General features: G+C 50.1%; 1 protein-coding gene across 8 annotated transcripts in view; it reads right to left on the bottom strand.

The window, feature by feature from the left end:
• TMEM150C (transmembrane protein 150C) overlaps positions 1-14,381 on the bottom strand; it is a 576,836-nt gene extending 562,455 nt beyond the window's left edge. For 3 of the 8 annotated variants that reach the window (XM_069626143.1, XM_069626140.1, XM_069626146.1), the window contains exon 1: positions 14,096-14,234. The gene's annotated coding sequence lies outside the window, so the exon portion shown is untranslated. The other 5 variants (XM_069626139.1, XM_069626145.1, XM_069626142.1 and 2 more) reach the window with 5 other exon arrangements.
• Between the last annotated feature and the right edge of the window lie 3,816 nt (positions 14,382-18,197).

Raw genomic sequence — 18,197 nt, 5'->3', positions numbered from 1 at the left:
GCCCTTCTAGGAAAAATGTATATGCTCCAAGAAATAATCATGACCAAACAAAACTGCCAATTTAGTACCAGCAAATAGCAAGATGATGACCACGAGTGCAACGTCACCTCTTTTCTACTTCAAATCAGTCACTGAAATTGAAGTCTCCAAGATTATCAAAGGCCCTAAACCCTCCCGCTGCCAAGGAGGTGTATAACCAGCCACAGTCCTTAAGGACTGCACATGCTTCCTTACACCCTTCATTACAACCAATGAATGCCTCCTTCTCCGCCTTTTCAGTGCAATCCAGACTCTAGGATGCTTGCGTTCTCCCACGTCTAAAAAAACCTACTCTCGAACCAGACACCAAATTACAGACCCATGAATACTGCCCCCTTCGCCTTAAGATCTTAGACCGTGCAGTGTACCTACAGATCCAGGCATTCTTGGAATCATAAAACAAGCTAGGGCTACGCCATTCTGGTTTCAGATCTGGATACGGCACAGAATCTGCCTTACTAAAACAAAAACAAAAAAATCAGAAGGACAAAATCAAAGAACACTTCTCTCCCAAAGCCATCTCCTGGATTTCCTCTTTCCTGTCTGACAGAACCATGAGGGTCTTCTCTGCCACAGCCTTGGCCTCTCCTTCCCCTGTCACCTGGGGCATCCGACAATGCACCTGTGGGTCACCTATGCTCTACAACATCTTCACTAAGCCCCTCTTTGACCGGCTAGGTGGCTCTGGAATATCCTACACCAACTATGCAGACGATCCGCAAATCAGTCTCCCTCTTACAGGAACCTATGCCTCCAACTTGCTCTCCCCACAATCCGTCTACGAAACTATTCAAGCCTGGATGGCCTCAAACCCCTTCCGTCTTAACGACAAGACGGGAATCCTCCTTATCGGTACACACAACTCACTAAGCAAACTAGATCCAGCATACAACTCTTTCCAGATCGAGAGCAATACCATCCCAGTCTCTAAATCTGTCAAGACCTTGGGTGTGCCCCTAGACGCCACCTTCATATGATGTGGCATTTATAACGCGCCTATACACAAGTGTTTGTGTATAGGCAAGTGTTTGTGTAACAGACAGGTTGACCCCATTGCCTTGTCAGCGGCACACACCTCCAAGCTGATTGATGCCTGCAGACCATTTCTCTCTACCAACAGCTGTCTGACACTAGCCCCAGGCACTCATGGGCTCCAGGCTGGATTACTATAACGCCCTTTTTGCAGGACCCACCCCCCCCCCCACTCAGAACAACAAGAAACTACAGGTCATTCAAAACATGCCCCGAGAGCAGCATTGAAAATCCCAAAGCAAGACCACATTTCAGCCGCAAGGAAGAATGCGTATTGGCTCCCAATCCAAGAAATATTTTTTTAAACCTTGGCCATCACACACAAACGTCTATAAGGCATGGCCCCCCACTATCTTGCTAAAAAGATTTATAAAAAGCAAAACCAGTCAGACCCACCCGTCTCATGCGAACTCACCACCGCTACCTTTAAGCAAAAAAGATCTGGTGGTCAGAGCTTCCCAGTTATCGCCACTATGACCAAAAACAGAACAATCCTATTGGTCCTTTAGGAAACATCTTAAGACTCTTCTCTTCATCCAGAGCTTAGATTCAGCAGCATTCCAGATTCTCAAGAACTGTACTTTATTGTATTGTACCGATTGACAGATAGCATGATCCTCTGAAAATCCAATGCTAAGTAATATTTATGCTGTAACCAGCTCTTTGATGCCTCTGGGTTTAGTTAGCTTAATAAATGTAAAAATAAATAAATAAATTAGGAGAAACCCGTGAATTTCAATTATCAAAATAGGTTAGGCACAATATAAAATCTATTTGCCAATGACATTATCGCCAAGATATTATGTTGATGAGTACAGATCCAATAACGTTACTAATGGAGATCCGGCGAGAATTGCAGGCTTATGGCAAAGTGTCAGGTTTTAAAATACACTCTTCTAAACCAGAGATGCTTCAACTTCCCACACCAGAGCATGAAAAGAAATTTCCGTTCAAATGTGCAAAATATTCTAAGTGATTAAGACCCTGCAAGTTACCTAAACTCTACAAAGCCAACCATTAAATCCCACCATTTCATGCCATTAAAATATATTTCACAAATAGGAACTCCCTATAGCTTAGTTGGTTTGGCAGACTGTCAGTAGTAAAAATGAACATACTACTTCGCATTTTGTATCTCTTTCAGTCAGAAGATAACTAAATGTTGATGCTAGATTGTCCTTTTTGGTGGGACAAGGCAGATATGCAAATGAATATTTTTTCTCAGTGGAAGATACAGTGATCTTAAACGTGGTTGTAGACACTCCTTAGTGGGAACAACCTTGCAGAACAGTTTATCTGAGCCTGTGTTAGATCTCAGTAGCAGGGCTTCAAAATGTTTGCAAATTTTGAAAAACTTGGGGTGTAACCCTATGTTACTAAGGGTAATCCAGACGTGAACCCCTTCCTCACTGTGCCGCAGAGAGGCTCAGCTTTACCTCACTGATGATGCCAAACAAGGCAGAAACATGTGACTGGGGGGTTGTAGATAGTATTCTTGTTGAGAAGAGAATTTGCTAGCATTTCAGTGCTGGACTGCACTTGTGGGTGGTACCAGACTGATATGTACATGGACATCTCTTCTCTTTGAAAGGTACTGCAAGCGTAAATATGGTTCTAGACATCCCTGGGTGGTTACTTCCTCATAGAGCAGGTTATTTCACCATGTTCGGTTCCAGTAGAGGGACGCCCACATTTTTGAACATTTTTAAAAACGTGGGGTTTAAATAAGTTGCCACGTGTACTATAGACTTGGACACCCTGCTCGCTGTGGCTTAGAGAGGCTCAGCTCCACTTCACTAATGATGCCCCATAAGGAAGAAACACATGTTTCCCATTAAAGGGGTTCACATATTTTTGCATCCCCCGATAACTAAAGTATGAGCTCAAGGGTTTGCCAGCCCTGATATTTAATATCATTTGGAAAGGGAATAAACTCTGTATTAACAGAACAGGTTTATTGGAGTCTAAGGAGAGAGGTGGCCTAGGGTGTGCCAATTTCTATAAATACTATCTGCAGCCCAGATGCGGGTAGTAGCAAAATGGGTGCGAAAGTGGTCAGAGTAGCATTGGTTGTTTATGGAGCAAATAATTGCATGGAGACAATACTGGGCACAACCTTGGCTACCTAAGGAGGGTCTAGCCCTGGATGTGTATGCCAATCCAGTTAACGACATATTAGACTCCTGGGAAAAGATATCTAGGATCCAGGGCCTTCTACATTTTGAGACTCCATTTACTCCAAATGTAAGGAATATTCGCTTGATACCAGAACTAGTGGAGGAGAGATTTGAGGCATGGAATAAAGGAGGTTGTCTGAAGATTGGCAACCTCCTCCAGCGAGATGAGGTCAAGTATTTTGAGCGGTTCGTCAAGGAATTTGAGAAGTCTGAAAGAGAGCGTTTAAAATATTGGTAGTTAAGACACTGGGTCCTTTGGCCTTCAAGGACTACCAGAGGAATACCTCCACTGGAGAAAGCTTCTTTAGGAAGCAGACTCGACCAAAGGGCTAATTTAGATGGTGTAACCTGTATTCATAAACTCAGATAAAGTTCAGGTGTGGTATGAGAGCCTGGAATTGGAGGTGGGGGAAGCACAATACGAAATGTTGTATATACACAAGCAGGGACTTTGTCCAAATGCTTCAAGCATGGTGAAACCCAAATGAAGATAATGTTAAGATGGTATCTCATTCCAAACCAACGACACCAAATGAATTCTGAACTGTTAAGGCCTGTGTTGGATGGAATTTGGGATTAATGGTGTTCTCCAACACATTCTGTGGAACTGACCATGGTTGAGGGATTTCTGGTTAGAAATAGGATAAAATACATAACAGGCTTACGGATACCAGGAGTGCCCTTGTATACCCTACTGGGAGATCAGCCCCTGTCAAATTCAGTTAGGGGATACCTTGCTAGACAATTATTGTTAGTGGCAAAACGAATGATTCTATTGCTTTTGAAACCAAGATCAGTCCCAAAGGTAATTCAATGGTACTCGGAAGCCTGCCATTTATTAACGATGGAAAAATTGACTGCTGCGGTCTGACTGAACGGTTGTCCAAAAAGAGATGGAATCAGTTTTTGGATTAAACACAGAAGGATTTACATGAAAGTACACGTCCGGTACGATTAAGAGCGCTCAATAGGGGATTCAAGATGGCCGCCTGCAGGGAGTAGACGTGCCGGCGGAGCTCCCGTGTCCCGGACCGAGGGTTTGCCCACCACCCTGCAGTCCGGAGCGGAATTGAGGCGGCAGGCACTGTAACTTGGAAACAGTGCACCTGTGCACCCGAGCGGCGACTGGAGGACGGGGCTGCAGCTTGCTTTCCGGGTTCACTGCGGCTGCCCTGCAAGTGAGGCGGCCCGGAGCCCTAAGTAGTGAGGAGCTTTCGGGTCGCCCGGACGTGCTGGTCCGCGGCCCGCCTGAGTTGGAAGAAGGAGGGACCACGGAGAAAACGCAGCTCCCAGCTGCCTGAAGAGGAGGGAGCTGCGGCTGCGGGACCAGAGCTGCGGAATCGCGGGGGCAGAGACCGTGCTCTGAAAAGGAAGCGAGGCGCGGAAGGCACACCGGTGCCCAGGGCGACCCGATCGAGCAGCAGGCGGCTGCGCAGCAGGGACCTTGTGTTTACACCATGCACGCGGCCTGCCACTCACCGCTCCGGCCCTCTAACTAGAAAAAATAATAATTGGGGAAAAATGGAAAAATGATATCTGGTGGCTTCAAGATACTCAGCAAAAGTGGAAGATGATTCCTTACATGCAGTCATAGAGGATTCGCAAGACGCTTCGCCACCACACCATTCACCATAACCAGTGCCATGCTGCTAGGACGCCTTTGAATTGTGTCACTCTCGCAATTGCCATGGGGGGGGTCGCTGTGGCAATGGTGTACGCTCACCTCGCATTTGGTGTACAGTGTAGGAGTGAAACGTGGACACTGAAGCAGCGCTGGTGATCTAACTCTGCCCCACAAATATCTAGATTACGGGGCATTCAAACTGCTCACTGCATCACTGGCGTCCCCTGTCTAAAGTGTCCAAGGTCATCAGCTAATGTGCCACAAGGGTCACTGAAATACACAGTGGCGGGTGGTGAGGGGCCTTCTTACCATCCACAAGAAGACCCGGGGGCCTGGCACTAGAGAGGAGGCCAGAGGTTAGCCCCCAAGGAGGACATTGGAAGTGGCTGGGGACGGCGCTGAGTGAACCTGGGCCTCCGTGAGCCGCGGCCTCCGGCAGAGGACGTATCTTGTGCCTTGAGGCCCTGTGTTTTGGAGCCCTGGGAAGGTGAGTGGAGGCACTGAGGAGGCGGGGGAAGCAAACTACTGGCCCGGAGGGCGGCCCGGGAAGCAACTATGCAAGGAGGAGGTTGGGGGCCTGTGGAGTGAGCGCCTTCAGATTGCCCGGCGACCTCATCCACGGGGAGAGGACCCTAGATCACTGGTGCCTCGAGTGACATACCGGGCATTAGACTAGAACGCAGGAGAACTCCACCCCACTCAGGAGAGCGCCTACCCAGGGAGACCGGGGGAGGGGCGCCTCTCCCCACCGGCGGGACCACCTAAAGGTGCGTCTTTCAGTGAAGAAGACGTGGAGGGCACTGGACTAAGCATCTGAGAAGAGGAATCACTGCAAGAAGAACAGCAGGGGGAAAGATCTGAGAAGACCCCTGGAGTGGACGCCCGACCCCCGCGGAAGTTATAAGCGCCCAAAGGCCAGTGGACATTGCCATGGCCGCGAAAAACAAAGGGAAGAGCGGGAGAGTCCCACAAGCCCCGGGAGACATCCCGGGCCCTCTCCCTACCATCTGGCCACAGCAGGAGATGAGGGAGCCGGCCAAAAACGCAAGAGACGGGGCGGAATGTGGCAACACATCATCCGAAGGAGAGAACACAGCCATGATGTCAAAGCAGGACTTTAAGGGGGTGATGCTCACTCTCCAGACCAGTCTGACTAAGACATTCCAGGAACAGTTCCAACTTCTACGAGCGGATCTTAATTCGGCCCTGGGGGAAATTAAGCAGGAACTGCAGCAACAGGGCGAGCGGACGGACCTTTTGGAAAGAGGGATGCAGGAAATGGACAAAGAAGTGATGGCCAACAGTGAGGCAATTGATAGGCTTGACGTAGCCACGCAAAACATGGAGGTCCAGATGGAGGACATGGAAAATAGGTCCCGTAGGATTAACATAAGGGTCAAAATGCTGCCGGAGACGGTCCAAGATAAAGAATTAAAAGGCGTGGTCCAGGCTATTTTCGCCAAGATACTGGGAGTGTCGTCCCCGGACAAAGTGGAGCTTGATCGTATACACAGAGTGGGCAGAGGGGGCAGAGGATCACTGTCAAGACCTAGGGACGTGCTGGCGGCATTTGCCAGGTATGCCCAAAAGGAAGCAGTCCTCCAGGAGGCAAGACAACAGGAGCCAATTATGTACAATGGGCAACACATCGCGCTATTCCAAGATTTGGCGAGCAGCACCCTGATAAAGAGGCGTCAAATGGGCCTGGTTCTTAAAGCCCTCAACGACAGGGGGGTTAAATACAAGTGGACCTTCCCATTCGGACCTTCCCATTCGGTCTGCTGTTCGAGTGGGAGGGGTCCCAAAGGCGGATAACCTCGCTGCAGGAGTGGACATTCTTCGCTTGGATCTGAATGAACCCCCCCACCGGTGGGTCCGGGAGGCAACCCACAGCCTCCAGGCCAGGGTCAAAGCCCTGGGCCTGGACAACGGTGGGAGAAAAGAGGAGGGGGGTGAAGTTGAGTGCAAAACCTCCTAAGGAAAGGAACAAGAATAGCCCTGGGGAAGAGGGAGGGGGGGCGCAGGAGGAGGAGAGCTGAGTCAAACTGAGATACAAGGGTGGTGGGCCACCAAAGGGTGAAATTGGCAGGGGGTAACCATCTACAAATCGGGGCAAGCCCGAGGAGCAGGAGGAAGGGGCGGGCGGGAAGGGCAAGCCCTTCTAGTAGGGGGGGGAAGTGAAGGGCTTAGAGGGCGAAGGGGGAGGCAGCAGAAGGCTTGCACAAGGGCCAGGACTGGGGAAGTAGGGTCACAATCCAGTGGGGAGGGGCGCAGGCGGGAATAAAGGGGGGACTTAGAGGGCTCTGTCAGTGGGGGGGCACCTACGAGTGGAGGACGGGGGGAACAAAAGCTACGGTGGGAGCAGGAACAAGCTAGTCCACATTCAAGTATGTAACACATAATGTGAGGGGACTGAACACTCCCCTCAAGAGGAAGAAATTAGAGCAGTTCACGAGGAAAGAAGGTCCAGACATCCTGGGATTACAGGAGACACGCCTCAGGCAAAAAGACCAAGGGCGCCTAAAACTAAGGGGGTTTGTTCAGATTATGCAAGCCTCTGAGAGGGGCAAGTCGGGGGGGGTTGCCCTAGCAATCAAAAACACAGTGGACTTTAGAGTTAAGGAAACTATAAAGGATAAGGAGGGCAGATGCATTGTTGTAAAAGGGACGCACCAGGGTAACCCATATACATTGGCGGTGGTATACGCCCCAAATTCAGGCCCGGAACAGTTCCTGAAGCGGGTCCTGGGGCTATTGGAAGATAAAGCCTGGGGGCAAATAATCCTGCTGGGAGACCTTAATATAGCATGGGAGAGGAGACGGGACAGGTCAGGGGACCCCGCAAGAGGGGGTGGAGCAGTAATGTCGTCTGATCTTAAAGAAGGAATAGGCAGTGCAGGGCTGAGGGATGTGTGGCGGGAATTGAAGGGGGATGAAGAAGGGTACACCTTTCTATCCGGGGTCCACGGATCTCAATCTAGGATTGATTACATTTGGGTCACTTCAAACTTGGTGGGTCGGATTAAAGAGGTGGTTACAAAGAAGGAGAAGCAGCTGAGGGTGCTGGAATCACAGCTGGAAGAGGAAGTTGAGTCAGCGATACAGAAGGCGGGGGTAACCCCGACTAGGGCCGCCATGAGGGAGTGTCGAAGAGCATTGGGGCAGCTAGAGGTCCTCCGCACTAAATAGGCTGAGGGTGCACTACTTAGGGTGCGCCAAAAATTCTACGCTAAGGGGAACAAAGCAGGCACGCTTCTCGCACGCCTTCTAAGGGGAGCTCAAGCTAGGAACGCGATTACGGCCCTGAAAACGGGATCGGGGGAACCGGTGACAAGGGCTGAGGAGATACGGGAACGCTTGTGGAATTCTATGAATCCCTGTACGCGTCACAGAAGCCTCGGGTCTGCGCACATGTAGAGTTTTTGGAAAGGGTGGAGTTGGGAAAGATCGGGATGGAGGCATTGGAATTGCTGAGATTACAGAGGAGGAAGTGAGGAGGGTGGTCAGTAGCCTGCCACCGAATAAGGCACCAGGCCCCGATGGTTATACCGCTGCTTTTTACAAAACTTTCGCAGTTGAACTAATCCCGCACCTGACCCATCTCTTCAATACCTTTAGGTCAACAGGGAAAATAGCTCCATCTATGGAGGAGGCCAGGCTGACCCTCATCCTAAAACCAAACAAGGACCCCAAAGAGAGGGCGTCTTATAGGCCCATAGCGCTGATTAATATTGACGCCAAGATTTTCACAAAAATCTTGGCAAACAGGATGGAAAGCCTTCTCCCGGACCTAATTCACCCGGACCAGGCGGGTTTTATAAAGGGTCGGCAGACGGCGGACAACATCAGGAGGGTGGCCCACTTGGTGGAGAAGGCTCACAGAACGAACACTCCCGCAGTCCTCTTAGCCTTGGACGCTGAAAAGACGTTCGACCGCGTGGAGTGGTCCTTCCTGTTTAGGGTCATGCAGAAGATGGGCATCGGCGGGGATTTCCTACGAATGGTTCAGACCAATTACCAGACACCAGTCATGAGGATAGCGGTGAACAAGACTATGTCTAGGGCCTTTAAATTGACCAGGGGCACCAAGCAGGGCTGCCCACTGTCCGCAATGCTTTATGCAATATACTTGGAGCCCCTCTTGCAGGCCATTAGGGGGGGGGGGAGAGGATACAGGACATTCCTTTTGGGGGTGGGGGGTGGAACAAAAAGGTGGCGGCCTTTGCCGATGACATGCTACTTACTTACGAATATGGGGGAGCCTCTGGCCTTAAGATTAACGTAGGTAAATCAGAGTTGCTGAATCTGACTTTAAAAGCGGGAGGTCGGGAAGCGTTGAGGGCGGCCACCCCATTTGTTTGGAGCCCGGGGGCATTAGGTACCTAGGAGTGAAAATTACACCAAACTTGGCGGGTTGGTACCTGGCCAACTACCCCCCATTACTACAGGCCATTAGGCGAGACTACCGTAGGTGGAGGAGCCTTCGAATATGGTGGCTGGGTAGGGTGGCGGCGGTCAGAATGGTTACCCTGACGCATTTCTTCCAGGCAATACCGCAAGCGATCCCTGCTGGCTTCTTTAAAGAACTGGGGTCACTGACCAGAGAATTTCTGTGGGAGGGGAAAAAGGCACGGGTCAGTTGCCAATTGCTGATGGCGCCCAGACGAGAGGGGGGACTGGCAATGCCGAATTTCCAGCAGTATTATGAAGCTGCGCAGTTGCGGATAATTAGGGACTGGCTTCGGGAGGGGGAGGCCGCGCAGGATAAACTGTGGGTGAAAATGGCTAGAGAAATAGTGCATCGCAATCTGGCAGAAGTGCTGTGGCTTCCAAAACAGCTTAGACCCAAGCATCTTTACGAGAGCACCATAACAAAGCTGTTGGCGGAGAATTGGGAAAAACTGGTGGGAAATAAGGGGATCACAACTTTTCCTTCCCCCTTCACACCCCTATTCGGCAATGGTGGCTTTATCCCGGGGTTGGAGGTGGGGGCTTTTAGGCAGTGGCAAGAGGGAAGCTGCAGACTGTTGCGGGATATGTTTCGGGGTTGGAGCATTCTCTCGTTCGAAGATTGCAAGAGGGAGTACGGGATAAAGGAGGGGGAAAGGCTCAGATACGCGCAGTTACGGCACTGGGTCTTAAATCCCGGGATTAAGCAGGCAGCAATAAGGGAGAAGACTCGATTTGAGAAGTTTCTCTCGTCCAACGATGTATCTAAGGGGTTAATATCGAATCTGTACAGAATCCTGGATGAGGCAAACACCAGAGGCCAATGCATTATATGCAGAGGAGGGAGCAGATCTTAGGGAGGGCAATTGAGCGAGAAGAATGGGAGAGGTTATGGAGGAAAATCCTCAAATTGGCCAAGGCCTCCCCGCTACAGGAAATGTGGTATAAGATCTTGTTTGGGTGGCATTATTCGCCAGCACTCCTTCGAGGGATCTACCCTGCCACCTCGGGGAATTGCTGGGGAGGATGTGGGATGGGGGGCACGGCACAGCATATCTGGTGGGAATGCCCCAAAATCAAGCCGTTTTGGTAGGTAGTGCGGGAAGCTCAGGACCAGGCATTTGGGCCAGGAAATAGTAAACCGCCAGAGGAGGTTCTCCTGGGAATTGGGGGAGGCGCCACACTGGGGGAGCCCAGGCCCCGAGAAGAAGCAAGGGCGATCCTCATAATAGCAGCTATGACGGTAATAGCACAGAGATGGAGGAGCGTGGAGGTGCCCCTACTGCAGGACTTGCTGGGGAAACTTTGGGACATCGTAGCATTGGAGTGGGCAACATATGCTATGAATAATTGTGGGCACTCCTTTGCAAGAGACTGGGAAGAAATCCTGATATTCTTACGAGATGACTTTCGGATTGGGTGGCGCCCACAGCGGCTGCAATTACTGGACTTGCAGTAAACAATAGTGACGGGTCCATGTATGTGATGAGTCAAGGACAAAGTCAAGCTGCCTTGGGGGGGCGGAGGGGGTGCGGGGAGTTGAGGAATGTTCTCTCTCTGTTATACGGCTAAAGTCGTCAGTGAGTGGTCCATGGAGGAACTGGATCTAGGTCACAGGGATGCTCCCTCCAGGGGGGCGGTCGGGTGTTTTGAAATGCATTTCTTTGTTGTAAAACGAAGTTTTTAAAAAAAAAAAGGAGCGCTCAATATGTTTGACATAGACAGATGCTATAAGGAATTGTTTTTTCTTTTAAAACAATGTTATATTCTTCCCAAACAACATGAAGGATGGGGGTAGGGACCAGCAGGAATTGGATACAGCTTCATTCAAACATATGAAGCTTTCCAATCTTTATTATTTTTTGAATTCTAAAAATAGAAATGTTTTGGATTCCAATCGTTATTATAATTTTGTTTCCCTGCTGCTTGATACTGTACATTGATTTTCTTTCCAATGTCATGTTGCATTATAATTAAAGAATATAATAACAAGGCTCCCACAACAACCAAAAGCACTGCCATGTGGAGAATGCCTTTCATTGGGACATCGATTCTTAACGACAGCAGTAGTTTCACAAGTGACATTTTGAAGTGGTAGAACAAGCCCAATAATGAAATGTATAAATCATAATGGATTATATTATATAATAAAATGTTCGCTTACAGATCATTTCTCTACGATCGAGTAATTAAATAGTGCGCTGCATATGCCTCCAGCCACCGCGCGCCCACCCTCCTAGCCAGATGAAGCCCTCCCCTCCGGGGCATCATGTGTGGCCCTTCAACTCACTGTACTGTTATAATTTCAGGGGGCAAACAAAGCAAGGGCAGAAAATTAAACAGGTTGACACATTATCTTTCTCCGAGTGTTTCATTTTTATGCCTATAAGAGGAATAAGTGCACCAAATCAAAACATATAAAACATTCCCACAAATGTAGGCAGTACTTTAATTGTATCCATTAAAAAAATGCATCCGCAGTGCCCGAATGTGGCTTTAAAGGAACGTCATGCATTGCAATGTAATACACTAGAGTCAGAAACTCTCCCAAATATATTAAACACTCAATTACAGTACTAGCAAAATTAGAAAGGAAAACAGTACTGCGATTTCACACATTAAGTTTACAACCAAAGTGTATTGAATTTGAAGCATAGTATGACCAGGGTTACAATATGATGGTGCCAGAGAGTGAGTTATTCTTAAGTAAGAAGCACATTGTGATTTTGGGCAATTCATATATTCAGAGTTCCATTATTTCTGGAAAAAGGGTAACAATCAGCATTTTAAAAATGGAGAGATGAATTGCAATGCAGCCTTGTGATCCTGGGCAAACACCCTATACACCTACTTTTGTATTCCACGAGGAGGAACAGATGAAATACAGCACTGGGAGCTATAGATATTAAAACTGTGTACACTGGTGATTTTTTTTTTTTACAAGGCAAGGTCTTGTGTTCCATAAGGAAGAAAGAAAAACAAGGGTCACTGGCAGATAGATGGATTCATTAGAGTATAGGTTTGTGATCCCTGTCAAGCAGTATACTGCGAGGGTGGAAAGAAGGGGAATTAGTATAAGGAGCTTTAAGCACTCAATACAAAGCAATCTTGTCATCTTTGGCAAACAGCATATTCTAAGGTCTTAAAATGCAAACAAGGGGAAGAACAGAGGCAATGCATTTTCTCAGTTCTTATGCTCCGTTATGTACCATGACACACAGCATCGTGCAGGTACAGTTCACCTGCAATGGTGGGGGACGTCCTCCTCAGTCCTCCCCATTCACAATAACCCATCCTTAAAATGGGGCCCAGCGTCTCCTATGATCCCTTTGGTGCATTATTGCCTAGGGGCAGACTTAATACTCTCGGAGGGTTGCACGATGGGCATAGGCAGGTTGCTCTCATTAACCAGCCCCAGGCTCTCTCTCCTCAATCTGTAAATTAAAATGGCCCACAGCGCCCCCCGACTTGGAAATAGCTACTTGCCAGTGATGCATTCTATTTGTGGGGGAAGGGGTTTGCATTCTTCACGTCAATAGAATGTATTTCTGTTGACTTGACCTTAGGTCTTGGCTACTTTTCTGTAACCAACCGAAGGTAATGTTTTCATTATGGCTCTTGCTATCTACATTGCAAAATCAGAGTTACTGGCTCTGCCAGTGCTTGTGTTCTAGTGCTGTGAAGTATATGATGGTGTGAATATAATGTAGAAAGCATCTTATGATATTTTAGAGAAACATGTGCATGGGAAATATATTTGCATATATGGCCTGGTCCCTGTTACAATCGAAACCAAAATATGGTGACCACAAACTGCACTGGGCACGACACCAACATGCCTCATTACATTTGGGAGAAAGTAGAACATACTGTTTTTGTTCTAGCATCGTGGGAGATGTAAGTAGTTCTGTATTTACAGTGGGGAAATCTAGGACTACAAATACCATAATGCAAAGAAGAAAACATAACTAGACCACCATATCCCATGGGAAATTTTAGCAACCTTGCATGAATGTGACGGGTTTACAGGACTGGACATTAAAAGTACTCAGATCTGAGAGACAGGTCGAATTAACAGTACCTCGCTGTGTACATCTACTGTTGGGGTTAGCAGCACGAAAAGAACGCATACTCAACATGCCAGCGCGCTTAGCATCCCGTGCACAATAATACTCGCATGTCGAAAAATTGCTAAGTGTGAGAATGTTCGTGCTTTATTTTGCAGGGAATTCATTACCAGGTCCCCGCATTGGATTCCATTGTGTCGCGCACCTGAATCCGCGCCTACTGTATATACCGTGCCCAGACCACAGAAGACAATCATAAGGTGTGCATGCACCTTCCTAGCCACTGGTTGGGGGTTTTCCCACCCACATTTTTTGAGGAAGACGCTCTGTGCTGCTAGAAAATAGGAGTTGTGTGGCTACGTGAAATAATGGACCATTGGGGGTTTCTCTCACGGTTCTGTTGAAAGCAGCTCTGCAGGTACTCCCTCTCCAGCAGCAGGCAGCTTGCTGCAGGGCGGACAAGGGAAGCCAGCAGCAGAGCGACGGCCGCGGACAGTAAACAACCCAGACGAGCAAAGAAGCCGCGAGCAAAGGTGACATGCGGGACACGGCTTTCACCCCAGCTCCGACATATGTGACAGGGAAATATGCACACATCCGTAATCGTCCTTAGGCCCAAAAACGCCTCAACTGGTCAAACTATTGTACCAGCGAAGACTACATGTGGTTAAGGGCGAATAATAAATAGCCTTTGATTGAGCAATTACCCGTAAACGGCGCCGCTCCAATGCGTGCACTATATCCCGGGTGTTTGCGATACACGCACTGCGGGAAGCGGCGACGCCTGGGTGCTGGCGGAGGGAGGCGGGGAGGGCGCGCGCACAAGCACGACTTCCCAAGGAGGAGGCGGCGTTTACCCTGTTCTGCTGCTCGGGAGGACGACGGCGACGGTCGGGCGCCAAATCCTGCAGCGCACACGGACTCCTTCGGTTCGGAAGCGAAGGCAGGGCGAGGGGAGCGGTGGGAGGTTCCAACTCTCCTCCCAGACCGAATGTCTTAGGTTCCTCCCCCAGTTCCCTCAAACTGGTTCCTTATTCTGATGTTACCCCTGTCAGATTATAATCGGGGTACCTCTTCCCTTTGGGTTAGTTTTCGTCAGCTCCCACCACTTGTCTTGCATTCTCCCGTTTTATCCTGTTCACAGGTATCGGCACAGAACAATAGCAAACAGCCCAAGCTTAGACACAAGAGAGTATGGACAAACATTGGCAAAAGCAATAACGGAGATTATTTGCATAGTGAAAAGATGTTACAGTTGGGATACCACTTAAACGTTATCGGAATGGCCGCCCCATCAGGCAGTGTGAAAATGACTCGCTTCAGGCAGTGGGGGAACTACCCTCAACAGCCTCTTGCCCATACCAAGCAAGCATTGGCAAATAAACCAACAGTTTCGGCTTTGCACCTGCTACTATCAGCGTCCAGTTAATACCACTATGGCAGTGCCTGGTTTTTCAATAGTTTTGTGGACTGCAGTAGACAGGAAACAAGTAGGAGTCTGCAAGTAAGACTTCAATGTAAGTTCCTTATTTAAGTTAATTGTCACAAGAAAATATTAAGTACATAGTGAACCCATAGACCTAGGGCCCTTTAAGACGAGGTAGCATTACTTAGAAATAGATGGGGATGTTTTCCAAGATGGCCACCGGAGTGTGGACAGCGCGTCCTCCGAGCTCCCACCCCAACAGCCGGCTTCGGGCAGTAAATAAAGTGGTGCAGCCCTCCCCAGGCACTGCAGCGCACCCGAGCCAAAAGCAAACCTCAAGCAGAGACGAACGGAGTGAGCTAACTTTCGGAACCCACAATTCTAGAGCACACAGAGACGGCGGGCTACAGCAGCCTGAAAGCCCACAGGTGGGAACGCACAGGAGAAGAACCCTGTCGGGCAGCAGGTTCGGCAAAGCGACTTTCCCGGCCCGGGAAGTAGAGGCAACTGCAACTGGGAGAGGGCCGAGGGCATGGGGTGAGAGATCACTCTCGATGCCTGGACGGGGGTCCCGCCCGGAATCAGGGGCACAGCCAGCAAGGTTAATCACATGTAGAATCCGTGACCGGAGGGGGACGGGGCCCGGCGACCAACCCTGCGCCTCCTAGAGGACCCACGCAGAGAAGAATTCTACCTGGAAGCACCAAAGAGGACAGGGGCCAGTGGCTGCCGTCCCACAGACTTATCAGGCATTTAGCACCGCCCAGTCCTGCGGCTTGGCAGCGGAACACAAACCCTCCAGCAAGGCCCTGAACCACAGCGGCCACTCCACAGCGCCCGTCTCCCCCCCGCCTAGCAAGCACAAAGCTGCCACATCAGAAGGGACCCCGCGGAACAGGGCAGCCGAGACGCAACCATTCCCAGATGAGGGATCAGCAAGCTGAAGCCCGCCAGTGCCCGGCCATCTCCCGATTGGAGCTGTCGGGACTCCGACTGCGGTGTGGCGCAGGCGTGGGCTGATTCAGACGCTGAGACAACGATAACGGAGAGGTGGAGGATCCGCGACCATAGCCCCCAAGTGAGTGAGATCTGGGCGGCTGGCCGCCGGGGGGGAGCGGGCTCCTCTGGCTGGGTGGAGGTGCGCTAGTCGTGGTGGCCTTTGGCCCCACCTGCCTCACCCCCCTGACCCACCATCCGGTACGAGGGCCGAGAGGCCAGGCCATAGAACACTGCAGCAAATGGCACTTGCAGTCATAGAACACTGCAAGACCCTGCCCCATTTCAACAGAAGGGGCGGGAGCTCCCCGTGGTCCAGGGGGGTTCAGTCATCCCTTCCACGACCCTGCCGCCGCCACTAACACGACCCGCTGAGGGGCCCCCCGTCATACGGCAAGTGAGGAACAGCACAAGGCCCTGGAGGGGGGCAGTCCATGTACTGGACGGAACCGGAAGCCCAAAGATATCGCCTGACTTCACGCGCAGTCCCACAATATCATAAGCAGAGAATAATACTCCAGACAGGAGACCGGGGACACACTAGAACCAGACACACCAACCATTTCGCACAGGACCCAGGGTTCTCCACAGACGAGATGAATTTGAAGCAGACACCTGTTAAGGAGCTCAGACCCAGCAGCAGGGGGGGCAGGGGGCTCCTTCCGGTCTACTCCTAGTGTGACGGCCACCCACCCGCTCTCAAGATGTCCATGAACAAAAACAGGGATACCCTGGCCACATCTAAAATGTCAAGGAAAATCCAAGAGGGCACACTAGCGCAGATATGGGCCAGATAGACAGAGACAGTAGGTGCCCAACCCAACACCACAGGGGGGACCGATGCCCCAGCGGGCAACACAGAAAACCATCAAGAGAGACCGGTAGCATACTCAGCACTGAAGGACCTGCTAGGGGATTTGGTAGAGAAAATCACCAACGCGGGCCAAAAACAAATGGAGACCCTGAGAGAGGACTTGGCCGAGGGTATCCAAGAAATCAAAAGGGACATCAACAAGATAGAAGAAAGAATGGACTTTAACGAGAGGGCTATGCAGGAGTTCACAGAGGAAGCACGGAAATCAGAGGCCTTACTGGAAACTTTAGCTGTAGTCACTCACAACCTGGAGCTACGAGCCGAAGATTTGGAAAATCGCTCCCGGTGATCCAACAAAAGAGTAAAATCGCTGCCAGAAACAGCCCCCGACCAAGATTTGTCCCAGGTCATGAGGTCCATCTTCAGGAATCTCATGGACGAAGACCTAGGGACAGATATCTGCATAGATAGGATCCACAGAGTGGGCCCGAAAGGCCAGGAATCGGGGGCAAGACCTCGGGACGTCCTAATCGCCTTCCACAACTATACATTAAAAGAGCAGATCCTGGCAAAAACGCGGTCCAATAATCAAATCACATATAACATGGCAGAGATACAACTCTACCAGGACCTGTCCCAAGCTACATTAAACAGAAGATGGCGCGTGGCCCCAGTCCTGGCCCACCTGAGAAGCCAGCAAGTACGATACAGATGGCAGCACCCATTCACACTAAGTTTTACATGGAAAGGAAAATTACATAAGGTCACAAAGTGCGTGGAAGGTGCAGCCGTCTGGGAATCGAAGAGCCAGCCCAGCTCTCACAGCCCAGCCAAAAAGCTACTCTGAAAGACTGGGAATAGACGATAGAGCCCAATAGGAACAAGAAAGGGGGGCAACAGCCCCACCGGGATAGCTCAGCCTCTCAGGCAGACTGCACCACTCCAGGGGTGGCAGAATCGCAAGACGAACGAGGGCACTCAGGTGGCCTGGGAAAAACAGACATAAAAACCCTGGGGGGGGAACATTACACTACAATACACCATGCAACCAGAAGCCACAACTAACCATAGCAATGCAAAGGGTGGGAGACCAAGGAGGGAGGGAGGGGCACTTGGAATGGGAATGGGTATTCCTGCGTTGGGGCACGCCGGGCAAAAATCAGGGTCCAGCTCCCAGGATTACACAGGGGGGGGGCTATGGGCCAGTTGGACTTACCCGGTGAAGGGGGGAGAGGAGGGCAAAAGTAGGGGTGAGGGAGACAGAGCAGCTGCAATTCCATTGGGGGGAGTCGCATAAAATAGCAGCCTTTGCGGAGGACATGATTTTCACCTTAACTCGGCCAGACACATCACTGAGGGTAGCCCAGGAAGAGCTCGAAGGTTTGGGGCGGTGGCGAATCTTAAAATCAATGCAACCAAATCAGAAATCCTCACCCTCACACTAACTCACCAAGAATTGCAAACCCTGAAACACAAGTTCCAATTCAGGTGGATAGAAAACTCCATCAAATACCTGGGGGTCGCACTGACCAGCAATGTTGAGGGGCTATACCAGACAAACCTACCGCCTCTG

This window comes from Ambystoma mexicanum, chromosome 6p (assembly GCF_040938575.1).
Source record: "Ambystoma mexicanum isolate Mex_15411 chromosome 6p, UKY_AmexF1_1, whole genome shotgun sequence".
NCBI lineage: Eukaryota > Metazoa > Chordata > Amphibia > Caudata > Ambystomatidae > Ambystoma > Ambystoma mexicanum.
Note: the sequence above shows the minus strand (reverse complement) of the source record. Positions and strands in the feature narration are given on the sequence as shown.